At 44.0% G+C, this 27267-nt stretch overlaps 1 pseudogene; it reads left to right on the top strand.

Moving 5' to 3' along the window:
* Positions 1 to 27267, top strand: part of LOC122733931 — a 41524-nt pseudogene that overhangs the window by 5853 nt on the left and 8404 nt on the right.

Genomic DNA, 27267 nt, shown 5'->3' with positions numbered 1-27267 from the left:
TGACAAAAAGGAAGATAATAAATGTTGGAGAGGCTGTGGGAAAATTGGAACACTAATGCATTGTTGGTGGAGCTGTGAGCTGATCCAACCATTCTGGAGAGCAATTTGGAATTATGCCCAAAGGGCGATAAAGCTGTGCATACCCTTTGACCCAGCAATCCCACTTTTAGGTCTTTTGCCCAAAGAAATCATGGAAGGGGGAAAGGGACCCACATGTACAAAAATATTTATAGCTGCTCTTTACGTGGTAGCAAGGAATTGGAAGTTGAGGGGGTGCCCATCAATTGGGGAATGGCTGGACAAGTTGTGGTATATGAATACAATGGAATACTATTGTGCTGTAAGAAATGATGAGCAGGAAGAGTTCAGAGAAACCTGGAGGGTCTTACGTGAGCTGATGATGAGTGAGATGAGCAGAACCAGAAGAACATTGTACACAGTATCATCAACATTGAGTGTTGACCTACTGTGATGGACTATATTCTTCTCACCAATGCAATGGTACAGAAGAGTTCCAGGGAACTCATGATAGAAGAGGATCTCCAAATCCAAGAAAAAAAAAGAAAGAAAGAACTGTGGAGTATAGATGCTGATTGAACCATATTATTTCTTTTGTTTTGGGTGCTGTTGTTTTTTTTTTCTATTTTGAGGTTTTGCATCACTGCTCTGATTCTTTCTCTTGTAACAGGATTAATGCAGAAATATGATTAATGTTATTATGTGTATATATATGTGTGTGTATATATATATCTATATGTATATGTATAGATATATATAGATATAACCTATATCAGATTACCTGCTGTCTAGGGGAGGGGGGAGGGAGGGGAGGGAGGGAGGGAGAAAAATCTGAAATTGTAAAGCATGTATAAACAAAAGTTGAGAACTATCTTTACATGTAACAGAAAAAATAAAATATCTAAAAAAAAAAAAAAAAAAAAAAAAAAAGAAATTCCTTCATCTCTCCCTGGTTTTACCCTCTTCACCATGGCCCTTATTAGGATGTGATGTCAAGAAAAAGCTAGCTCAGTGAGAAGTTCCTAGCTTATGGGCTCTTAGTTCACTGCATAGACCAGAAGAAATAACCTGTAGCCATCTCACAGTTATTGATCTCTTTACTTAACTCTTGAAAGGCAGGCCACACCCTGTCTTGCATTCTGCAGGCCTTGCAAGCCTCAGGGGTCCTTATCTGATAAGTCCTTTTTCTTTTTTTGCTCTGGTCTCTTTTAAAATTTTTGTTTAAGTCTGCTCCATCTAGGCCCAAGGATTTAACCTCATGGCTGCTACCCAATGTGGCTATGTGTCTCCTCCCACCCTCTGGACATCACAGCTCCTCACACTCAGAACCAGGCATTCTCTACTTCTCCCCTCCCCCTCCCCCACGCAGTGATTTTCTCAACCCCGCTCATCCTTAAACAGTTACAGAAGAAAGACCATCTCTCCCCAAGGACCTAGTACATTCCTCCTTTATTCTTTTTTCCCTTTTCCCAGTAGTTTCTTCCTCTTTCCCCTGACCAATGGTCTTTTTTCTCTATCTACCTCCATCACTCATAAGATCATAGATTGATAGCTAGAAGGGAATTAGTGGATATGAAATACAGCCACTCATTTCAAGGTTGGAAACTGAGGCTGAGAAGTTGCTATTGCCCAGACTCACAAAGAAAGGGTCTGAGTTGCGATTCGAAGTCAAGTTGATCTAAATTCAAGTACAAAGTTCTATCTACAGTGATATCTAGTTGACTTCCCCATATGGCCCATCCCCAGTTGACTTTTCCCTATGTGTCTCTCTATCTCATCTCTCTGATTTGGTCCCAGACGTCTGTTTTTTCTCCCCCTTCCACAATGCTTTCTCTTCAGTCTCCCTCTCCTTTCCATGTAAAGACTTTGTCCCTTCTCTATCTCTCTGTCTGTCTCCCTTTCTTCTGTCTCTCTGAGTTCTTCTCTCTCCTTCTACCCTTTTGTATCTCTCTCCCTGAAATCCACTGGTATCCTTTCCCTTTCACTTTCCCCCTCTCCTCTTTCCACACTTGCCCCTCCCTCTGTTTCTCTGACCTCCCCACAAGACCCTTGTTCCTATTTCACTCTCTCTACCTTTATCCCAATACAAAACAGTGTTTTTCTTCTTTCTCCTTCAATCTAAAAATCTGTGATTCAGTCTTGGTCTTGTCCTCAGAGGTCCCCAAGTGCAATTTCATCATTTTAGAGAAAAGCAAACTGACACTAGGGGAGTGAAAGTACTTTGTACATTTTGTTTTGTTGTGTTTGTCCTTGGTTCTTGAAGAAGACCATGACATCTGGGTGATATGATGTGAAGTGAATTGGATTTCAGTGAGGGACAGCTGGGCAAAGTCACCAACCTCATTCTCTCCTCCAAAGCCATCTGATTCCAGTAGCAATATACATATGTATGTATGTGCGTATGTATGTGTGTGTGTGTGTGTGTGTGTGTGTGTGTGTGTGTGTGTAAAGATTGGGAAAGAAAGAGGGGGTGAAGAGAAGGAACCATGGGGAATAAGGATAATCAGAAGGAAGATACCACAAAAGGTAATAGAAGGAACATGTGTGTGTAAATATTTATATACACACATACATGTACACATACATATATATGTATTTACACACAAATATGTATGAATATACATGTATATACACAAACATACATATATGTGTGTATATGTGTGTGTGTGTGTGTGTGTGTATAACAGGAAGACTAGAAATGGCCCCAGATATTTAAGGCAACTAGGATGAAATGATTTCCCCAGGATCACAAAGCCAGTAAGTATGTGAGGTAAGATTTGGACTGTGGTCCTTCCAACAGCAGGGCTAGTTCTCTATCCACTGTACCACCTAGCTGCCCCTTGTACTGACTTCTAGAGATAGCTTTGGGGCTAGGATTTGGATTCAAGCCATCTAGGCTCCAGGGACACTGCATGTACAGTGAAGAGAGGGTTGGGCCTGGACTCAGTAAGACCTAAGTTCAGCTACTCACACCTCTGTGTGTCTCAGTTTCCTATATTGAAAAATGAGGATAATGATGGCACCCACTTCAGAGGGCTATCCTGGGGATCAAATGAGATCATATTTGTAAATCAGGTAGGAGACACATGGGAGCCACTTAATAAGTACTTCTTTCCTTCTTTCCTTTCTTCCCTTTCTCCAGGCCCTTCTTCCCATTGAACCTCTCCCTCTACTTCTCTCCCTTGTGGTTCAAAACCTCTGTCAACAATTCTGCAGTGGCCCTTTTCCTCTCTGTCATCCATGTTATCAAGTGGTCTCTTCCTCCCTCCCTCCCTCTCTCTCTCTCTCTCTCCAGCTCTTTCCCTCTCTGTCCATTCGTTGTGTATCTCTCCCCTCCTCAAAGGTGTTCTCACTCTTTCTCTTCCCATCTCAATGCCCTGAGGGCTTTCATCCCTCTTTAAATCATTCATGGGATTTTAAAGGTAGAAAAGACCTTAGAGGTCATGAAATCCAATCCTGAAACATCCTGTAGCAAACAAAGGTTGGGAGACTTTATGTAACTTGCTGAGGCTAATTGAGCTTGAAAATGTCTGGGGCACATTGAATTGCTTGAGTTCTTGGGGTGGGGGTGGGAAGGGAGGGAGGAAGAGAAGTTGGAACGCAAAGGTTGAAAAAATTGATGTCAAAATTTACTTTTACATGTAATTTGAAAAAGAAAATTCAAAATAATGAAAACAAAAGAAATTGTCTGGGGCAGGATCTGCACTCAAGTGCATTGCTCTCTCTATCAGTAATGTCCAGCTGCCTCCCCCCAGCCCAATCTCAGGTGTTGCTTCTCCTTTGATCCCTGCTTCTTCTACTTCCTCTCCTATGGTCCTGGACCTCTATCTCTTACACACAGACACAGTTATGTCTCTCCTCTAGAGCTCCCCCATTGCCAAGGAGTGTTCTCCCTCTATAAGTTTCTCTGTCTCCATGTGTGTGCTTCTCTCTCACTGTTTCTGTCTACAGGACTAGCCTCCTCTCTATCTCCCCACACCTTCAACTGGCCCCTACCTGGGATGCTCCCTTTCCGCTGTCCATGGTATTTTCTTCCTTGCATTTCTCTTCCCTCCTCAGAAGCCCTTTGCCTCAATCTCTGTCTCTTAACCTCTACCCCAATATCATGTCGCCTTTTTTCAATGTCAGTAAAGCATGGAATCTTAGAGAGCTCCCCAAGTGCTCTTCCTTCTGTCTTCCTCCTCTCCTCCCCTGTTGTCCATCCCCTGTCATTCTCCACCTCTCCTTTGTACACAGTGGGGCTAGTCCTGCTCCTTCCCCTTGTCTCCACTCCCCAGAAGCCTGTGGCAGCTTTTACAGTCTCTCTGCCAGCACAGCAAGGCAATTTGGCTTTTTCCTTCTCTTTCTGTCACTTACAGATCATAGATTCAGAGCTAGGAGGAAACTTAAGGGGAACTGAGTGTAACCTTGAAGAAACTGAGGCCTAGACACTTAAAGAGCCCTGCTGTGGGGCAGAGAGAAAGTAGGTCCTCCTGACTCCAGGCACCATTCATCATCCACAAGGAGAACCAGATCCTCACTTACCACCACCACTGCCCCAGTTCTCTGTGGTCCCTTCCCTATGTCTCTGTCAATCTGTCCTTCTGTCTTTGTCTTTATTTGTCTGTGTGTCTGTGTGTTTGAAGCTCTATGTGTCTCTGTCTCACTCACTATTTCTCTCTGTCTCTCTTCCCATCAGTCTGTGTCTATGCATCTCTGTTTCTCTAATGGAAATTTCCTTCTAACTGTATCTAACATTTCTCTACCTTCCCTAATGGGACCTTCCTTCTCCACTCCCCCTAATACCCTATGGTTTCTTCCCTTTATCATCCTCACTCCCTCTTTTTTCAGGGGTTCCTTCCTTCCTTCTTTCTTTCTTTCTTTCTCTCCCTTTTCCCTAATCAATGACCCATTCCCTTACACAGTCTGCTCCCTCCCCATCACTGTTCATCCTTCCCATTTTCTCTGTCCCTTCTCCTGTCCTCAATATTATCTTCCTTCTTCCCCCATTCCACATGCTTCCTGCCCTTTGTCTCCCCTTTTTTCCCTAATGATCATGTCTCCTTTTCTCTCCCCCTGCCAAGTGCTCTGATCACAGTCTTCTCCCCTATCTCATGGTGGCCCTTTCCCCTTTGTCTCTCCCAAAGGAGCAATCAATGTTTCCTTTATTCTTTTTTCCCCTTGCCCCTGTGGTCTCTTCCTCTTTCTCCTGGAAATTGGCCTTTTTCCCCTCCATCTCCTTCCATCACTCATGACATCATAGGTTTATAGCTGGAAGGGAATCAGTGGCTATAAAATACAACCAACCTTTTCAGGGTAGGAAACTGAGCCTTAAAGGTTAAGTGATTGCCCAGACTCACAGAGAAAGTGTCTGAGTCAAAATTGAACTCAAGTGGATCTAAGTTAAAGGGCAAAGTTCTATCTAATGTGACTCCCAGTTGTCTTCCCCAGCGCGGCCCATCCCCTGGTGACTTTTCCCTCTGTGTCTATCCATCTCATCTCTCTCTTCTGGTCCCAGACTTCTGTCTTTCACTGCCGCCCCCACAATTGTCTCTCTTCAATCTCTCTCTCCTTTCAAGGAGACTGTCACTTCCCTATCTCTCTGTGTCTATGTCTCTCTTCCCCCTCATCCCCAGACTTCTCTTCAGTTTCCTTCTACCCTTTGTGCGCAGGCGCAGCCTCCCCTCTCCCCACCGCCCCTCCCCCACGCACTCTCTCTCTTTCCTTGCAATCCACTGGTATCCCTTTCTTCTGACTTTCTCCCTCTCCTCTTCCCACATCAGTCCCTTCCCTCTCTTTCTCTGACCTCCCCCAGAAGGCTTTTGTCTCTATTTTGCTCTTTCTCCCTCTATTCCAATACCAAGTGGTATTTTTCTTCTTTCTCCTTCAATCTCAGAATCAGAGATATGGCCTCAAGGTGTCCTCAGAGTACAGTGAATGCAATCACATCATTTTAGAAAGGAGCAACTGGGACTGAGAGAGTTAAAGGGTTCTGCACAGAATTATAGAGATTTTTTAGGGCGTAGGATTTTAATTCAAGTCACCTAGGCTACAGGGATACTGCGTATGCACTGGAAAAAGTGCTGGACCCAGAATCAATAAGGCCTGAAGTCAAATCCAGCCTCAGATATTGCCTAGCCATGTGACCGTGGGCAAGTTCTAACCTCAGTGTGCCTCAGTTTCCTAAAGTGTAAAATGTGGGTGGTAGCATCTACTGCTAAGGGCTTTTGTGAGGATCCAATGAGATAACATTGTAAAGAACTTAGCACAGTGCCTGACTCACAGTAGCCACTTAATAAATGCTTGTTTCTAGGGGCAGCTAGGTGGTACAGTAGATAAAGCAATGGCCCTGGATTCAGAAGGACCTCAGTTCAAACCGGGCCTCAGACACTTGACTCTTATTAGCTGTGTGACCCGGGGCAAGTCATTTAACTCTCATTGCACCCCCCCATAAACAAACAAACAAAGGAATGAGAGAATGAATGAATGAATGATAAATTTTTGTTTTCTTCCTTCCTCTTCTTCAGTCCCTTCTTCCTTTTCGTTCTCTCTTTCTAATTCCTTTATCTTGTGGTTCAAATCCTTTGTCAACAATTCTACAGTAGCACTTTCCCTCTCTATCTTATTGACATTTTCAAATGTTCTCATCCCTTCTCCCTTTCCAACTCTTTCTCCCCTCATCAGTTACCTGTGTATGTCTCCCCTCCTCAGAGGTCTTCTGACTCTCTCTCTTTCTCCTCCCACTTCTAGCCTCTGAGGGCTTTCCTTCCCCTTTCCATCAATCATAGGGTATTGAAGCTGAAAAGGACCTTAGACACCATGAAATCCAATCACCAAATGATTTTAGAGGTGGAAACAGAGGCTGAGAGACCTTCAGTGACTTCCTGAGGCTAATTCAGTTTGAAAATGTCTGAGGCAGTAGAAAGGTACACAGGAAAAAAATTATGAGGCATATTAAAAGGTTAAACTGTTTACATTCCTACATGGGAAGATAATACTTCTAACTCATAAGAACATTCTCAGTATTAGGGCAGCTGAAAGAAATATACTTAGAGGGCACAGGTGTGAATTGAATATAAAGGTGTGATATCTGTAAAGCATTTATTTTTTGTTTATATTTGTTTTTTGTCGGGCAGGCAGGGTTGGGGTGGCTTATGTCTGGGGTCTGCTTTGGACTCAGGGCTTTGCTGGGTCCAGGACTGTTGTTTTGTTCACTGTGTCACCTAGATGACCCATAATGACATCTTTAAAATAAAGTTAAGGGGTAAGAGGAATGCACTGGAAGAAAGGGAAAGGGAGAGGTGGGCTGGGGTAAAGTAGCTCACATAAAAGAAATAAGGAAAAAGCTCATGGAGTGGAGGAGAAAATGGGGAAGGAGCAGGGGAGTGAGTGAGCCTTATTCGCATCAAAATTGGCTCATCAGGGAATAACATACACACTCAAGTGGGTATAGTAATATATTTTGCCCTGAGGGAAAGTAGGAGGGGAAGGGGATAAGTGTGGGGAGAGGCAAAGGAAGGCAGGGCAGACTGGGGGAGGGGGCAGTAAGAAGCAAAACACTTTCCAGAAGGGATAGGGTGAAAGAAGATAGAAAATACAGTAAATATCTAGGGGAGGGAATAGGATGCATGGTAGTACAGTTAGCAATAGTAACTGTGAAAGAAAGGATGAGCAGGATGCTATCAGAAGGACTTACGAAAAATGCACCCCAGCAACAGAGGAAGAACTGATGGTATCTGAATACAGATTGAAGTATAATTTTATTTGTTACTTCCTCTTTCTAAAGTTATTTTGTCTGTTTTCTTTTAAAACCTAAGGTGCAGATGTTTTGCATGACTGCACATGTATGACTTATATTGAATTGCTTGATTTCTTAGGAAGGGTTTGAGGAGGGAGGGAGGGAGGGAGGGAGGAAGAAAATTTGGAACACAAAGTTTTAAAAAAATAAATGTGAAAACATTTGGGGTTTTTTACATGTAACTTGGGGAGAACTCTAATTTAAAAAGAAAAAAGGGGAAAAAAAAAGAAAATGTCTGATGCAGGATGTGGACTCAAGTGCATTGCTCTCTCTATGATTAATACCCAGCTGCCTCCTCCCAGCCCAGCCCCAGTTGTCCCTTCCTCTTTTTTCACTGCTTCTTGTACTCCCTCCTTGTGGTCTGAACATCTACCTCTCACACCCTGGCACAGTGGTCTCTTCCCCCTCTAGCTCCCCCATTACCAAGGAGTCTTCTCTCTCTGTAACTCTCCCTATGCCCATGTGTGTCCCCTCTGTCTCTGTCTCTGTCTCTCTACTGGACTAGCCTCCACCTTATCTCCCTACATTATCACTTGGCCCCTTCCTTTGACTCTCCCTTTCCTCTGTCCTCCCTGTCCTCCATTTCCTGCATTTCTCTCCCCTCCTCAGAAGCCTTTTCCTTCAATGTCAATCTTCCTGCCTCTAGCCCAATACTAACTAGTCTTTTCCTTCTCTCTTGGTAAAGCACTGAATCCCAGACAGCTGGAATGGAGGTGAGAAATCATCAAGTCCAAAGACCTCTTTTGAGGAAACTGAGTCTGAGATTTTATGTGATATATATGCCCAAGGTCATGCAGCTAGTAGGTTTAGAAGAGGAACTTGAACTCACATAGTTTGAATGCTACTTTTCATGCTCTGGTTGGGAGGAGACCTACTTCCTCTCCCTTCCACCATCCATGCCCAGTGGGCCCTTCTCTGGGTCTCTTTCCTACTTACTCTTCTTCCTGTCCATCCACTCCCAAAGGGCTTGTCCTTCTGTCTTCATGACTGATAGAATCATCCAACTGGAAAAAGGCCCCTTGGTAGCCAGCACCAACTCCATCTTTATTTAGAGGAGAAAATTACAGCTGAGAATAGTTAAGGGACTTGACCTGATGATAATTTTCAGAAACAAGTTACTAATTCTGGGTGATTTGACTCCAAGTACAATCTTCTATCTGTTATGGTAAAAGTTACCTCCCAGGGGGCAGTTAGGTGGCACAGTGGATAAAGCACCAGCCCTGGATTCAGGAGGACCTCAGTTCAAATCCAGCCTCAGACACTTGACACTTACTAGCTGTCTAACCCTGGGCACGTCACTTAACCCTCATTGCCCCACCCCAGCCCCCAAAAAGAAGAAGAAAGAAGCTACCTCCCAGGCCAGCCCCTTCATCCTCAGATGTGCCCTCTATTAGGTCATGTAGCTCCCTCCTCTCTGCCTCTCCACATGCTCCACAGTGGTCTCTATGCTCTCTCCCTGTCCAATTCACAGGTAGTTTTTCTCCCCTCTCTTTCTCTCCCTTTGTGTCCCCCCAAACTGCCCCCAAGTGCTCTTCCTTCTATCTTCCTCCTCTCCTCCCCTGTTGTCCATCCCCTTTCATCCTCCACCTCTCCTTTGTACACAGCAGGGCTAGTCCTGCTCCTTCCCCTTGTCTCCACTCCCCAGAAGCCTTTGGCAGCTTTTAGAGTCTCTGCGAACACAGCAAAGCCATTTAGCCTTTTCTTCTCTTTCTGTAATTTATAGATCACAGGTTCAGAGCTAGGAGGAAACTTAAGGGGAATTGAGTGTAACCTTGAAGAAACTGAGGCTTAGGCAGTTAAAGGGCCCTGCTCTGGGGCAGGGAGCAAGTAGCTTTGTAAGTCAGCACTAGAACTCAGGCCCTCCTGACTCCAAGCACTTTATCTACCAGGAGCACCAGATTCTGAGACACTGATGACAGTGTCTCAATTCTCTGTGGTCCCTTCCCTATGTCTCTGTCTCTGCCTCTGTCTCTCTTTAATAGAATTTTCCTTCTAACAGTATCTCTCTCCTCCCACCCCAATCCCTAGGTTCTATCCTCTTCTTTCTCATTCAAACACTGGATTTTAGAAGCAGAATGAGCCTTAAAGGCCTTGAGTTCAAGATCATAATTTTAGAGCAGAAGAAACTGAGGTCTAAAGCAGATCCTAAGGGACTTGCCCAGGGCCACGCAGCTCTCAGTTTGTGAGGCAGGTTCCAGTGCAGGCTGTAGGAAGCTCTGACAAGCATGACCCCTGGCTGCCTCTTTGGCCTTGACCCCCCACAGGCCACTGGCCTCACACTTGTTTTCCCCCTTTCTTCCCTCTCTCTGGGCCCTTCCTTCACCACCCAGGGGGTGTCAGACATAGATTTGGAATTCTCATACCCTTCCCTGCAAGTCTGATCCACTGGGAGCCCTCACTGCCTCCTGCCTCTCCTCAGGCCCTGCTGCTCTGTGCCTCCTGCTCTTCTCTCCTGCCTGCTCAGTGCCCAGGTCTCTCCTTAGGCAAGAGCGTTGTTCCTTTGCTCTTTGGCCATTAGCTCTCCTCCCACAAACACCTTCTACTTTCTTCTCTGTGTTTCCCTTAGATATCCACAATGTTCTCCTTTGTTTTCTCCATTTGCTCCAACACATTGTTCTTTTCCTTTTGTCTCTGGCCCCTATCCTCAGTGGTGCCTTCCCTTTTTCTCTCACCTTTTTCTCCTTCTCTAACTGTAACTTCCTTCCACCCCTTCTATCTCCCATGGTCTCTTCCCTTTGTCTCCCCCTACTCTTCTTTTCCCAATAATCCCTTCCCTCTGGCTCTCTACACTCTTACTAGTAATCTTTCCTTGTCTGTCTGTCTGTTTCTCTATCTCTCTCTGTGTCTGTCTGTCTCTCTCCCTCAGTTATCCCTTTTCCATTTGTTTCTTCTTCATGTCTCCCTTAATTCCTGCCCAATGTCTTTGGCAAAATTGTTCCTAATTATTGCTTTAATTCCCATTTCATTGGTGGTGAAATCTCCCCTTTCATTTTTTTTTGGTGAGGCAATTGGGATTGTGACTTGTGTAAGGTCACACAGCTAGTAAGTGATAAGTGTCTGAGGCCAGATTTGAACTCAGGTACTCCTGACTCCAGGGCCGGTGCTCTATCCTCTGTGCCACCTAGCTGCCCTCAGTACATAAGACTCTTAACTATAATACTCTTTTGCAATTGAACCTGTTCTGAAGGCATGAAGGGAAATGGACAGAAATTCCATATATATTGGCCTTCATGGCCTTAAGCCAGAACTCAAAGGGGAAGGAATTATGAAAGAGTAAGGAACAAATCAGGATATGCCAAACAAGACTGACCAGACCTAAGCAGACTATTGATAACCTTTAAAAGCCTCCTTTCTTACAGGATCTCAATGATTTCTTAGATGACTTCCTCCTGTTGTTAGAAAGCCACAAGTCCAGGCCACTAGCAAGTCATTCTGATACCCCCACCTCCTCTGAGACTCCATCCCCTCCTGCTCCCCAGTCTCTCTGCTTTCTCTCTTCCCTTCACTCCCTTTTCCCTGGTCTCTCCACTATATCCTTACCTCCCAATGGGTCAACCCCTGTCATTTAACTCTGTTTGAAACTCTGACCTCTTCTCCTCTTAGCCTACCAGCTGAACTTAATACTGATCTCCTGTGAGCCCCACAGTGGAGCACCTGCCAGACCTAGATTGGACTTCAGTACTCTTCTATTTTTCCCACTCAACAGCTGTCTTCACAATTTTTCCCAGTCCCTCCCATCCAGCTGAGCCCCTCACAGCTGAGCCCCTGTCACAATGGGGCAGACTCCAATACAATCCCATTCTATTTTTTCCATTCACCACCTGCTACCATCTGCTTCACCTGTTCCCCTGCAGGTGCCTATGCCCATTCACCCAGTCCCCTTTTCTTCTCCCCCACCCACATCACCCATACCTCTACAGGCATCTTCAACCACTCCCTTCCATTACAGAAAGTTCCCACTGGGGGGTAGGGTGACAAAAATACATGCTCCTTTTTCCATGAGTGATTTGGCTCAGTTTGAAGAAAAATTGGGGTGTTACTCAGAGAACTCCACGAAGTTCACAGATGGCTTTAAGTCTGTGACAATGCAGTTTGATCTGTCCTGGGCTGACTTGCAAATTATTCTTGTCAGCTGTTGTACCCCTGATGAGAAAAAGCAGATTTGGGACCTAGCTGTACAAGTGGGTAATGAGCACTCACAGCTTGGAAACAACTGGGCAGGGGTCCCTGGAACAATAGCAGTTCCAACTGTGGATCAGAGATGGGACTATCATTATAGAGGAGGCAGGACCAGCAGGGACCATATGATTATTTGCCTCATTGAGGGAAGTTGGTGGGGGATTAAGAAACAGGTCAATAACAAGAAAGTAAAAGAAATCACCCAGGGGTCTGATGAAAACCCAGCCCTCTTCATGAGTCACCTCATGGACTCTCTGAAGAAATATACTAATCTAGACACAGAAAGGGATGTAGAAATTAAAGTCCTCAATATACATTTTATGAGCCAATCTGCTCCTGACATTCGGAGGAAACTCCAGAAATTAGACTTGGCTCCTCAAACCCCACCCTCACAATTCCTTGATGCTGCTTTTAAGGTTTTTAATAACAGGGACCTTTTAGTAGCTGAAGAGAAAGAAAAGAATTATCATGCCTGCTCCACAGAGCAAGCCTCCCCCATAGCAGCGGCCATAACATTTGCTACCTGCAGATCTCCGGGTGGCCAAGATCCTGGCAACTGCTTCATTTGGGGTAAACTGGGACAATGGAATGGGGAATGCTCCTCGAAGGTGAGGCCACCTCCCCCAACTCCTTGTCCCCTGTGCAGCTGTCTGGGTCGCTGGAGATGAGATTGCCCCCAAGAGGTTAGCTGAGCGAAGACCCAGATCCCTGCAGTCTGGTCCCCTGTGGACTCAGAATTCAGGGGAGAAGGGAGCAGTCAGCCCCTTGCTATTGACATCTCTATGGTCGAACTCAGGTAGGAAGTAAGTCTATTGATTCCTCAATAGACACATGGGCAACCTTCCCCCATCTTACTCTCTCATTCAGGTCCCATTGTTCCATCAAAGAAGCAGGTTGTGGGAAGCAGGAGAAGACCCCTTAAATGTAGGCAGACATTGCCTTTAGTATATATGAATGAGGATTGCATATTTCATCATCCATTTTACCATCCTTATCCTGCTCCTTATTGGGGCGGGATGTCAAGAAAAATCGAGGTGTCAGGGTTGTGGCGGGGAGCTACAGCTTCTCATTGAGAAATTCCTAGCCTATGGGCTCACTGCATAGACAGGAAGAAGTAACTTGTCCCCATCTCACAGTTGTTAGTTTGTTTTTGTGTTTGTGTGTGTGTGTATCAAGCACTGTACTTGTGTGTCTAGACAGAAAGTTGTTGCTTACAAGGTTAATTGCTGCCAGACTATGAGAAGGGTGAGTATGATGGATTTTTTAAAATTTCCAAAACGGATACAGGAAGCTAGAATAAAAATGGAGGACACCACATGTCCTAAAAGCCCGTCTCTTTCCACGTGACAGTTTCTGCTATAGGGATGAGCTCCCTCTCTTTCCTCATGGCTGTTTCTGCTATGGGGGAAAGGAGCAATCAGCATCTAGTGGCCTAAGGATTTAGTATGGTTGAAATCTGTTATATACTGCCACTTTTGAAATCTTTTGTAGTGGAATAGTTTAAAATCAAGAATTATTTGAAATGTATAAAAGTTGCAAAGAAAAATTGGTTTTTAAAGTCTCTAACCATTGAACCATACTGCCCCAAGAACAGGTTTTTGGCTTTGGTTTAATTATTTAACTCTGATAATGGGCCATGCCCTGTCAGCAATAAGAGCTATGGGTCACCACTACAAGAATAAAAGGAAAAGGAAAAAAAGCCGCCACACTTTAACTCCAACTCCTTATCTGATAAGTTTCTAAGGTAAGGGCAGAGGTCCCAACTCTTTAGAAAAAAGGAATAAAGAAATTTTAAACATAACTGGGAAACTCACTGTGTTATCGAATGTACTATGTGAATTTATGGATAATAGTCTTTTTATTTTAAAGTGCTAAAAGCATTAGGTCTTGGAAAGTTAAAATGTTCCATTCACCGTCTCATAAGGCAAAATGATAGATTTTCTGTGTAAAGCATAGAGCAAAAGCACATGCGACTGAATTATGAACACCTGACTGGTATTTAATTGGTTTTGTTTCAAGTTTTTAAAAAGTTCCCAATATGTTTTCAGGTATTATGTTCCTAAACTTTGTCATGATCTATAAACTGGTGAAAAATTGTATCAGCTATGGTAGAAAAGCAAAATTCATTAGTGTAATACTAATTTAAGGATGAAAAGCATCTGCTTCCTTGAGAAGTGAATTCATTTGCTGTATGGCTTATTGGAATTTACTATTTAAGACCTTATGGGACTGTTAATTGATATTATTCTGAGTCTAATTATCAGGTATGATCAGCGAGGAATACTACTGAGCCAGTGAGCCATGGTACCAGCAACCCTAAGGGACTGAATTGCAGGTGATGGAATTGTCATGGGAAAGGCCGGGAGAATGACTTTTGGCCAAAGACTGAGGCAAGATTCTCCTGAGTCAATTTCCCCAATATGACACATGGAATGTAAACTACCCTGCCTGGTGGATTTTAAGCCTGGCCCAGTGCAATTGACTATCTGTATAATTTCTGCCTGGAGTGGACATGAAGCTTAGGGAAGCATTATTCCCTGAGAGCTTAGTCCCTCTTCTTTTATGGCAAATTCCTATAATCATGTCACGTGATCAGCATGAACACAATGTTGGATTTTCATCCCTTAGGTTAGTACTGCAAATGGATTACTAATTGTGAGATGCAGGTAGAAGGCTGAAACTATTTAACCTAAAAATCCTAGCCCTTTTTGTACTCTAAACAACTAAAGTGTATGAGAATCTGGCTTTGTCATCTGTCTGATATTATTTATGTATGCGCTTTAAAATTGAACCAGGGGGGCAGCTAGGTGGCGCAGTGGATAAAGCACAGGCCCTGGATTCAGGAGGACCTGAGTTTAAATCCAGCCTCAGACACTTGACACTTACTAGCTGTGTGACCCTGGGCAAATCACTTAACCCCCATTGTCCTGCAAAAACAAAACAAAACAAAACAAAAAACAAAGAAACAACAACAAAAAAAAAAACTGAACCAGAAACACTTTAAGTCCCTTATTACAATTGAAGTTAACTTGATAACTTTTATATAAATTCACTTGTGGTCATCTTTTTATGCAATTACTTTAAATCAAGGGGTATTTAGATTTGGACTTCCAAAATGAAGTAATCTAGAACCAGGGAAGTATATTCACTGAAGAGGTGTCCTGGAGCCCTTTTAAGCACTATGGGCAATGCACAGTGGGATTTTTTTTATGGTGGACACTCGCGAACAGCTCTTCACTTCTAACTTAGGATCCTGGGGTTTCTGGCTTTTCTCTTGGTGGTCTCCCTTTCTCCGTATAGCCCTTTTGATTTTTGCCCCTGCCTCTTTAACCTCTTGTTGAAGTCTGTCCCATCCAGGCTCAGGACTTTCAATCTCATGGCCCATGCCTATACATCTCCTCACCCTCTGGACCAGGCCCCTCCTCCCCCTGTGATTTCTTTGACCCCATTCAGCTTGAAGCAGTTACAAAGGAAGAATCTTCACCCCCTTACATGTAGAGAAGTGGGGAATGATGTGACATTTAGGATATATTGAGGAATTAGGGGACTATTAAAGTTTAAACTGGCCAACTAGATATCAGGATGGATATACCTGAAATAAAATTCTATAGCAAGGGGGCAGCTAGGTGGCGCAGTGGATAAAGCACCAGCCCTGGATTCAGGAGGACCTGAGTTCAAATCCGGCCTCAGACACTTAACACTTACTAGCTGTGGGACCTTGGGCAAGTCACTTAACCCCAATTGCCTCACCAAAAAAAAAAAATCTATAGCAGGAAAGTCAATTAGGTGTGGCTACCACCTGGGGCAGCACCAGGGCACAGAGATTACTCCAAAAGTCAGGACCACCACCCTTCATCCAAGTTCTGCCCACCCCACAAAAGAACTTTTCATTGTCAGATGGTCACCCCATTTATCCTCTATAGAAGCTTTTGCCTTCCTTCTGTTCAAGGAAGAGTATGTTTCTTTCTTTTTGTGCGGGACAATGAGGGTTAAGTGACTTACCCAGGGTCACACAGCTAGTAAGTATCAAGTGTCTGAGGGTGGATTGAACTCAGATCCTCCTGAATCCAGGGTCAGTGCTTTATCCACTGCAGCGCCACCTAGCTGCCCCAAGAATATGTTTCTAAACCACCTCCTCCCCTTGAGGCAAAGTCTTTGACTTCCCTCTAAGTCACTTTCTCTAGGGCCCAAATAAAAGACCATTTTATTTTAATTTGACTTCGTGTGAGAGTGTAATTCTTTGCAGAGGAATGCCTAAGGACCCTCACCACCAATTTCCCCCATGACAGTTGAGAGCTAGGGGGAAACTTAAGGGGAATTGATTGTAATCCCGAAGACACTGAGGCTTAGGTAGTTAAAGGGCCCTGCTCTAGGACAGGGAGCAAGTAGCTTTGTAAGTCAGCGCTAGAACTCAGGTCCTCCTGACTCCAAGCACTTTATCCACTAGGAGAACCAGCTGCCTCACCCACCACCATCATTGTCCCAATTCTCTGTGGTCCCTTTCCTGCATATCATCATCAATCTTCTCCTCCTCCTCCTCTTCCTCCTCCTCCTCCTCTTCTTCCTCCTCCTCCTCCTCCTCCTCCTTCTTCCTCTCTCTCTCTCTCTCTCTGTGATGAAAATTTCCTTCTAACTGCATCTCCCTCCTCCCACCCCAATCCATAGGGGCTTTTATATTCTTTTTCATTCAAACAGAATTTTAGAGCTAGAAGGGACCTTTAAAGGTCTACAATTCAATGACATAATTTTAGAGCAGAAGAAACTGAGGTTTAAAGCAGGTCCTAAGGGACTTGCCCAAGGTCACTCAGCTCTCAGTTTGTGAGGTAGCTTCCACTTCAGACCATCCTGACCCCAAGTACCAGGCTCTGCCCAGCATGACCTCTGGCTGCCTTTTTGGCCCCGACCCCCTCCCCATGGGCTTTCTATTGGTTTTCCCCTTTCTTCCCATCACCTGGGCCCTTCCTTCACCACCCAGTGGGTGTCAGACATAGATTTGGAATTCCCATGCCCTTCTCTGCCAGTCTGATCCACTGGGAGCCCTCACTGCCTCCTGCCTCTCCTCAGGCCCTGCTGCTCTGTGCCTCCTGCTCTTCTCTCCTCTGCATAGTGTTGAGGCATTTCCTTAAGTCTTCCCCATTACCAAGCACTTTCTGCCTTTGCTCTTCAGCCCTCCTCCCCCAAACTCTGTTTTCTTCTCTGTCTTTCCCTTAGATATTCACAATGGTTTCCTCCCTTGTTTTCTCCATTCCCTGCATCCCAGTGTTCTTGTCCTTTTGTCAATATACCTCCACCTCCACTGGTGCCTTCCCTTTGTCTGTCACCTTTTCCTCCCTCCCTAATGGTATCTTCCTTCCTCCATCTCCCGTGATCTTCCCTTTGCCTTCCCCTACCCCTCTTTTTCCAATGGTCCCTTCCCTGTTTGTCTGGTCCTCTTTTTCCTAACGAGTGGTTCTTTCTCTTTGGCTCTGCCCATGTCCCATTTCCTGGGATGCCTTCCCATTTTCGCTCATCTTTTTCTCCCTCCCTGATGGTATCTTCCCCCCCCCAACCCCTGCCCTAGCCCCTAAGGTCTGTTTCCTTTTTCTCTCCCTATTCCTCCTTTCCAATGGTTCCTTCCTTTGTTCTCTCTCCTCCCTAATCAATGTCCATTCCCTTACACTCTGTCCTCCCTCTCCATCACTGTTCATTTTTAGTTTTCTCTCCCCCTTCTCTTCCTTTCAATGCCTTCTTCCTTCTTCCCCCCATCCCCTATGCTCTCCTCATTGTCTCCCTGACTCCCACACCATTTCTTTCCTAATGGTTCCTTGCTTCTTTTTCTGTCCTTAATAAACAGTGTTTTTTTTTTCCTCTTTGTCCTTCTTCTTCTATCGATACTGGTCCCTTCCTGCTGCCTCACTTCTTCTTCTCCCTTCTTCAGTGGTATCTTCCTTGTCATTCTCCTTATTCCCAAGTGAGGAATTTAAGTGAGGGAGGGCTGTGCAAAGTCACCAGCCTCACTCTCTCCTCCAGAACCATCTGGGTCCAGGAGCAAGATATATACCAGGATGACTGGAGATGGCCAGGATGTTTAAGGCAATTGGGGTTAAGTGACTTGCCCAGGGTCACACAGCTAGTGTCTGCAGTGACATTTGAACTGCAGTCCTTCCAACATCAGGGCCAGTCTTCTATCCACTGTACCACCTAGCTGCTCCTTTTACAGAATTATAGAGATAGTTTTGAGAATAGTATTTGGACTTAAGCCATCCAGGCTCTAGGGACACTGTGTAGTGGGCAGACTGCTGGGCTGGACTAGGTAAAACCTAAGTGCAAATCCAGCCTCAGGCATCGACGAGCTCTGTGAACCTCAGCTATTTACAACCTCTGTGTGTCTCAGTTTCCTACACTGTAAAATGAAGTTGATGATAGCACCTACCACAGAAGGCTGTCCCTTAGATCAACTGATTTTGGGGGTTTGGGAGGGTGGTTGTTGATTTTTTCGTGAGGCAATTGGGGTTAAGTGACTTGCCCAGGGTCACACAGCTAGAAAGTGTCAAGTGTCTGAGGCCGGATTTGAACTCCCTGAGATCAATTGTGATAATTTTTGTAAAGCACTTTGCCCAGGGTCTGACTCATAGTAGCCACTTAATTAATGATTGTTTCCTTCTTTCTCCTACTCCACTACCTTCTTCCCTTAGGATCTCTCCATTGTGGTTCAAAACCTCTGTCAATAATTCTCTTTGAAATTTCCCTATCTCCTTCACATCATCAAGTGGTTCCTTCCACCTGTCCCTCTCCAGCTCTTTCTCTCCTTGTCTGTCCATTTCCTGTCCATGTCATCCCTGCTCAAAAGTCTTCTAACTCTCTCCTCTCCTCTCCTCTCCTCTCCTCTCCTCTCTTCTCCTCTCCTCTCCTCTCCACCCCCCCCCCCAGGACTTTCCTTCACCTTTCCATCATTCCTAGAATCTAAGAGCTGGGAGGGGACTTAGAGGCCATCAAATCTGACCCCTAAACATCTTACAGATATGGAAACAGAGGCTGAGATACCTTCGGTGATTTGCTGAGGCTAATTCAGCTTGAAAATGTCTGAGGCAAGATCTGTACGAGTTCACTGTTCTCTCTATCATTAATGCCCAGCCCAGCCCTAGGTGTCCCTTACCCTATGATCCCTGCTTCTTCTACTTCCCCACCCCACCCCACCCCCGCCATGGTCCTGGACCTCTGCCTCTAACATCCAGGCCCAATGGTCTCTTCTCTCTACCTCCCCCATTACCAAGGAATCTTGTCACTCTCTCTGTCTCTATGGATGTGTCTCTGTCTCTGTCTCTCTCTACCAGATTATCCTTTACTCTATCTCCCCACATCCTCACTTGGCCCCTTACTTTGACACTCCCTTTCCTCTGTCCATGGTATTCCCTGCCTATATTTCTCTCCCCTCCTCAGAAATCCTTTCCCTCAATCTCAATCTCTCTGTCTCTACACTAATACCACAAATTATTTTTGTTCTCTCTTAGTAAAACATACAATCATAGAGAGCTAGAAGGGGGCTGAGAGGCCATCAGATCCAAAGACCTCTTTATACAAAAGTAGAAACTGAGTCTGAGAGTTTAAGTGATGTACCAAGGGCCACACAGCCAGTAGAATTAGAAGAGGAGCTTGAACTCACATCATTTTGACTCAATTTACCATGTCCTGATCGGTAGGAGACTTGCTGTTTCTATCTCCCCACATCCATGTCCAGTGGGCCCTTCCCTGGGTCTCTCCAACTTACTCTTTCTTGCCCATTCACTCCCATGGGCTTGCCCTTCTCTCTTCATCATTTATAGCATCACCCAACTGGAAGGGAACCTTAGTGGAAAAGTCCAACTCCATCTCCATCTTTTTTAAAAAGAGGAAATTCAAGATGAGTTAAGTGACTTGACCTGCTGGTAATTTTCAGAAGTTGCTATCTCAGGGTTATTTGACACCAGGTACAACCTTCTATCTGTTATGGCAGTGAGCTGCCGCCCACCCCCCCAGCCCAGCCCATTAATCTTCAGATGTGGCTCCCTCTGGGTCCTTTAACTCCCTCCTCTCTGCCTCTCCACACCCTCCACAGTAGTCTCTTCCCTCTCTCTCTAGCCATTAACAAGTAATCATTTCCCTCTCTCTTTGTCTCTCCTTGTCTTTGTGTCCTCCGCCAAACTGTCCTCCCCCAAGTGCTCTTCCTTCTATCTTCCTCCTCTCCTCCCCTGTTGTCCATCCCCTTTCATTCTCCACCTCTCCTTTGTACATAGTGGGGCTATTCCTGCTCCTTCCCCTTCTCTCCACTCCCCAGAAGCCTTTGGCAGCTTTTAGAGTCTCTCTGCCAACACAGCAAGGCCATTTTTAGCATTTTCCTTCTCTTTCTGTCACTTACACATCATAGGTTGAGAGCTAGGAGGAAATTTAAGAGTAATTGAGTGTAACCTTGAAGAAACTGAGGCTTAGGCAGTTAAAGGGCCCTGCTCTGGGGTAGGGAGCAAATAGATTTGTAAATCAGCACTAGAACTCAGGCCCTCTTGACTCCAAGAACCATGCTTTATCCACTAGGAGAACCAGATACTCACCCACCACCATCACTGTCCCAATTCTCTGTGGTGCCTTCCCTATGTCTCTGTCTCTGCCTCTGTCAGTCTCTCTGTCAATGTCTGTCTCTGTCTTTCTCTGTCTCTGTCTCTCTCTGTTTCTGTCTCTGTATGTCTCTGTTCTCTTTTTGTCTCTCTCTGTCTTTCTATGTGTCTGTCTCTCCCTCTCTCTGTCTCAGTCTCTGTCTCTTTTTGCCTCTCTCTGTCTTTCTATGTCTCTGTCTCTCCCTCTCTCTGTCTCAGTCTCTCTGTCTCTGTCTCTGTCATTCATGAAATTTTCCTTCTAACTGCATCTCTCCTCCCACCCCAATCCCTAGGCTTCCTATTTTTGTCATTCAACCATAGGATTTTAGCCCTAGAAGGGGCCTTAAAGCCCCTTGAGTTCCAAACCACCACTTTTTAGCAGAAGAAACTGCAGTTTAAAGCAGGTCTTAAGTGACCTGCCCAGGGTCACACAGCTCTCAGTTGGTGAGGCAGCTTCCACTTCAAGCTATCCTGACTCCAAGTACATGGCTTTGGGAAGAATGACCCCTGGCTGCCTCTTTGGCCCCAACGCCCTCCTCATTGGCCTCATACTTGTTTTCCCCCTTCTTTCATCCACCTGAACCCTTCCTACACCACCCAGTGGGCATCAGATGTAGATTTGGAATTACCATCCCCTTCCCTGCAAGTCTGATCCACTGGGAGCCCTCACTGCCTCCTGACTCTCGTCAGGCCCTGCTCCTCTGTCCCTCCTGTCTTACTAGACAATCTGCATAGTGCTGAGACCTTTCCCTAGCACTCCTCCATTAATAAGTGCTTTCTTCCTTTGCTCTTTAACAACGGTTAAAGACTCTCCTCCCACAGACACACTCCGCTTTCTTCTCTGCATCCCTTATATATTCACAACATTTTCTTCCCTTGTTTTCTCTATTTTCCCCATCCCAATGTCCTTTCCTTTTGCCATTGCCCCTACCTCCAATAGTTCCTTCCCTTTGTCTCTCACGTTGTTCTCCCCCCCTTCGTGGTATCTTCCTTTGCCCCCCATACCCCACCTCCATGTCACTTCCCCTTTTTCTTTTCCCATTTCTCTTTTTCCAAAGGTCCATTCCCTCTTTCTCCCTTTTCTTCCAAACCAGTGGTTCTTTCTCTTTTTCTCTCCCTATGATTGATGCCTTCCCATTTTCTCTCACCTTTTTTTCTACCTTCCCTTCCTTTCCTCTCCTCCATCCCCATATTGTCTCTTCCCTTTGTCTTCCTCACTTCCCTTCTTTTATTGGTCCATTACTCCTTTCTTTTTGTCACTTCTCTCTAATCAGTAGTCCATCCACACCTTTTCTATCACTGTTTTACCTTTTTATTTTCTCACTCCCTTTTCTTACCATCAGTGCTATCTTCCTTCTTCCCCCATCCCCTATGCTATCTTCCCTTTATCTCATCACCCTCTTTTTTCCTTTCCCTTGCCTCTTTTTCTCTACTTAATACCCAGTTATTAGGGGAAGCTAGGTGGTGCAGTGGATAAAGGACTGGCCTGGGATTCAGGAGGACCTGAGTTCAAATCCAGCCTCAGACACTTGACACTTACTAGCTGTGTGACCCTTGGCAAGTCACTTAAACCTCATTGCCCTGAAAAAAAAAATACACAGTTATTTCTCTTTGTCCCTCTCCCTGTATCCTTATTGGTCCCTTCTCATTGTTTCACTCCTCCATTCTTTTAATGTTAACTCCCTTTTCCATCCCCTTCTTTGCCATGGTTCGTTCTTTTTGTCCCCCCTTTCTTTCCCAATGATCTCTTCCTTCTGGCTTTCTTCTTCCTAATGGTCCTTTCTTTTTATTCTGTGTGTGTGTGTGTGTGTGTGTGTATGTCTCCTCCTTCTCTCTTCTATCTACTAAGTGGTCCCTTTCTATTAATATCCATTTCCCCAGGAGTCCCTTCCCATGCCTTTTCTCTAATGGTCTTTTCCATTTTTTTCTTCTCCTCTCCTCTAGACCCTAGAACCATTTCTTGGGGTCCACTGTCTACCTCATCTTCTATTGCCAATGGTCCCCTTCTTTATATCCTTCCACTCCTCCCTTCCAAGTAATGATTTTGCTTTGTTTCTCTCCCCTCATATTTAGTGAACTCTTCCCTTTGTCTCCTCCTTCCCTATCCCACTTTAATAGTCTCTTCCCTCCGTTTATTTCATCTCATCCAAAATGGTCCCTTCAGTTTATCTCTCTCCCTCCTTCTTTCCCAATGATCTTTTCTCTTCCCCCCATCCAAGTACTCTAGTCACTTTTCTCCCATAACTCATGATGGCCTTTTCTCTCTGTCTTTCCCCCAAGGACCTAGTAAATTACTCTCTTACTCTTTCCTCCTCTTTCTCCTGACCAATGCTATTTTTCCCCTCTATCTCACACTATCATCCATGTGATCATAGATTTATAGCTGGAAGAGAGCTAGTGGCTATGAAATATAACCAATTTTTTCAGGGTAGGAAGCTAAGGCTGAGAGATTGTGACTGACCAGAATCACAAAAAAGTGTCTGAGTCAAGATTCAAACTCAAGTTGATCTAAATGAAAGGAAAAAGTTGTATCTATTGTGATATTGTTGCCCCAATATGGCATGTCCCTAAATGACTTTGCCCTATGTTTCTCTCTATCTCATCTCTCTATTTTAGTTGCAGTCCTCTGTCTTTTACCCTGATCCACAATGGTCTCTTTTCATTCTCCCTCTCCTTTCCACTTAAAGGAGACTTTGTCCCTTCTATATCTCTCTCTGTCTCTGTCTCTCTGACTTCTTCTCAGTCTCCTTTTACCCTTTGGTTTCTCTCTTGCTGCTATTCACTGGTATCATGTCTGCTTGACTTTCTCCCTCTCCTCTTTCAACACTAATCCCCTCCCTCTGTCCATCTGACCTCCCCACTAGGCTCTTGTCTCAATTTCATTCTCTCTCACTCTGTCCCAATACGAAGTGGCATTATTTTTTTCTTTCTCCTTCAATCCTAGAATCACAGATAAAGTCTTATACATGTCCTCAGAGGTCATTGAGTACAATCTCCTCATTTTAGAGAGGAAGAAACTCTCTAGGACCTCAATCTTGAGATTGAGAGAGTGAAAGGGATTTTTGCGAATTTATAGAGATTTTTTCTCAGCAGCACATGGCACATTTTCAAAAATTGACCATGTATTAGAGCACAAAAACATCATCGTCAAATGTAGAAAGGCAGAAATAGTAAATGCTTCCTTCTCAGATCATGATGCAATAAAAATTACATGTAATAAAGAGCCATGGAAAGGTAGACTGAAACTTAATCGGAAACGAAATAATTTCATTCTAAAGAATGAGTGGGGGGCAGCTAGGTGGCACAGTGGATAGAGCACTGGTCCTGGAGTCAGGAGGACCTGAGTTCAAATCCCACCTCAGACACTTAACACTTACTAGCTGTGTGACCCTGGGCAAGTCATTTAACCCCAATTGCCTTACTTAAAAAAAAAAAGAATGAGTGGGTCAAACAACAAATCATAGAAACAATCAATAACTTCATCCAAGAGAATGACAATAATGAGACAACATACCATAATCTATGGGATGCAGCTAAAGCAGTACTTAGGGGAAATTTTATATCTCTAACTGCTTACATCAATAAAAAAGAGAAAGAGGAGATCAATGAGTTGAGCATGCAACTTAAAAGAACAAATTAAAAATCCCCAATTAAATACTAAATTAGAAATCCTAAAATTAAAGGAGAAATTAATAAAATTGAAAGCAAGAAAACTATATGTGAGAAATGGGTAATTGTCTCCTCTCAATGTGGATATAACTGTCAGTCATACTCCTCCTGACCTGTTTGTAGGACAAAGGTCTCAGATCCCCTCCTCCCCCTCAGGTTAGCAAGGTCACATGGTTCAGGGAGCCCTGGTCTCAATTAGGTCCTCTCCAGAGTTCTGACCATATATGTAAGTATAAGGTCCACTCCTGAGTTATGCCCATACAAGGAAGAGGGGTGGGAATACTGCGTTCCGATTAGCTAGTTTTTGCGCGTAGATTGTAACCCCGACCAGTGATGATAAAGGGGAAGATCCATTCGCGTTAGGGACAAGGGTATAAAACAGGGCCTGCGAGCCCCCTTTCGGGGCACCCACTAGCTGCACACTAGGGTACCTCCTTCTCATGAGAAGAAAATAAAGCCTTTGTCACCTTGCTGCTGAGTTCCTGAGAATTATTGAGAAGAGGATGGATTTTTCCCTCACACTATAGAATTAATCAATAAAACTAAGAGCTGGTTTTATGAAAAAACAATAAAATAGATAAACCATTGGTTAATTTGATTTTAAAAAAAGAAAGAAGAAAACCAAATTACCAGTATCAAAAATAAAAGGGGTGATTTTACCACCAATGAAGTGGAAATTAAAGCAATAATTAGGAACTATTTTGCCCAACTGTATGCCAATAAATTTGACAATCTAAATTAAATGGATAAATATTTACAAAAAGACAAACTGCCCAGGTTAACTAAAGAGGAAATAAAATCCTTAAATAAGCCCATATTAGAAAAAGAAATTGAACAAGCCATTAATGAAATTCCTAAGAAAAAATCTCCAGGACCAGATGGGTTTACAAGTGAATTCTATGAAGTTATAGAGATAAATACATTATTGGTAAAGTTGTAAACTCATTCAAATATTCTGTAGAGCAATTTGGAACTATTGCCAAAAGGCTATAAAACCACGCATACTCTTTGACCTAGTAATACCACTACTAGGTTGGTATACAACAATAGATTAAAAAAACAAAAAGTCAAATTCAAAATTGGAGAGATGCCCATCAATTGGGGAATGGCTGAACAAATTGTGGGATGAGATTATGATGAAACACTATTGTGCTATAAGAAATGATTAGCAGGATGCTATCAGAAAAACCTGCAAAGACTTACGTGAGCTGATGCAAAGTGAAATGTACTGTATACAAAATAACAGTAATATTATAAGATGATCTTCTGTGAATGAATTAGTTATTTTCAGCAATATAATGATCCAAGATAACTCTGAAGGACTTATGAAAAATGCAATCCATCTACAGAGAAAGAACTGATGGTATCTGAATACAGATTGAAGCATAACTTTTCTCTTAGTTTCTTTTTCTAAAGTTTGTCTGTTTTCTTTAACAACCTGACTAATGTGGAAATGTTTTGCATGACTACACATGTATAACTTATATTGAATTGCTTGAGTTCTTAAGGGGGGGTGGGGAGAGAGGGGTAAGAGAATTTAGAACACAAAGTTTTAAAAATCCATGTTAAAATTTGTTTTTACATGTAATTTGAGAAAAAATAAAATTCTAAATGAACAAAAAAAGTTATAGAGATAGTTTTGGGGGTAGGATTTGGACTCAAGCCATCTAGGCTCCAGGGACACAGCTTGTGCAATGGACAGAGGGCTGGGCCTAGACTCAGTAAAACCTAAGTTCAAATCCAGCCTCAGGCATTGACTAGCTTGGTGAACTGTGGCTATTTACAACCTCTGCGTGCCTCAGTTTCCTCCACTGTAAAATAAAGGTAATGATGACACCTACTGGAGAGGGCTGTCCTGGGGATCAAATGAGATAATATTTGCAAAGCACTCAGCATACTAGGGGACACATGATAGCCACTTAATAAGTACTTCTTTCCTTCCTTTCCCTTCTCCAGTTCCTTCTTCCCTTGGAATATCTCTTTCTCTCTACTTCTCTCCCTTATGGTTTGAAATCTCTTTCAACAATTCTGAAATAGCCCTTTTGCTCTCTACTTCATCTGCATTATCAAGTGGTCCCTTCCCCTCTCCCTCTCCAGATCTTTCTCACCCTCTCTGTCCATTCCTTGTGTAATCTCTCCCCTCCTCAAAAGTCTTCCAACTCTCTCTCCTCCCATCTCAATCCCCCAAGGGCTTTCAAACCTATTTTTCATCATTCATAGGATTTTAAAGGTCAAAAGGACATAGAGGCAATGAAATTCAACGGCCAACTATCTTACAGATAAGGAAGCAGAAAATGAAAGACCTGTAGTGACTTCCTGAAATTAATTCAGCTTGAAAATGTCTGAGGCAGGATCTGGACTTAAATTCATTGCTCTCTCTTAGAAAGTTACTAGGGCTCTGGAAGACCATTAAATTTAAAGACCTCTTTTTATAGAAGGGGGAACTGAGTCTGAGAAGTTAAATAAGGTGTATAGGGCCACACAGCCAGTAGTTTTGGAAGAGGAGCTTGAACTCACATCATTCTGACTCTACTTACCATGCTCTGATTGGTAGGAGTCTTACTATCTCTCTCTTTCCCATCATGCCCTGTGGGCCCTTCCCTGGTTCTCTTCCCCACTTGATCTCTTTCTTTCCCATCTACTCCCAAGGGGCTTGGTCTTCTCATTTCATCACTGATAGCATCATCCCACTGGAAGGGACCCTTAGTGGCCAACTCCATCTCCATCTTTTTTTTTTTTTTGCGGAGCAATGGGGGTTAAGTGACTTGCCCAGGGTCACACAACTAGTAAGTGTCAAGTGTCTGAGGTCATATTTGAACTCAGGTACTCCTGAATCCAGGGCCAGTGCTTTATCCACTGCACCACCTAGCTGCCCCCTCCATCTTTTTTTAAGAGGAGGAAATTCAAGCTGAGAAAAGTTAAGTGACTTGATCTGCTGGTAATTTTTAGAAGCAAGTTGCTAACTCAGGGTGATTTGACACCGAGTACAACATTCTATATCATGACAATGAGCTGCCC

This window comes from Dromiciops gliroides, chromosome X (assembly GCF_019393635.1).
Source record: "Dromiciops gliroides isolate mDroGli1 chromosome X, mDroGli1.pri, whole genome shotgun sequence".
In the NCBI taxonomy this organism is placed as follows: Eukaryota; Metazoa; Chordata; class Mammalia; order Microbiotheria; family Microbiotheriidae; genus Dromiciops; species Dromiciops gliroides.
The sequence above is the reverse complement of the archived record's forward strand: the minus strand, read 5'-3'. Positions and strand labels throughout refer to the sequence as shown.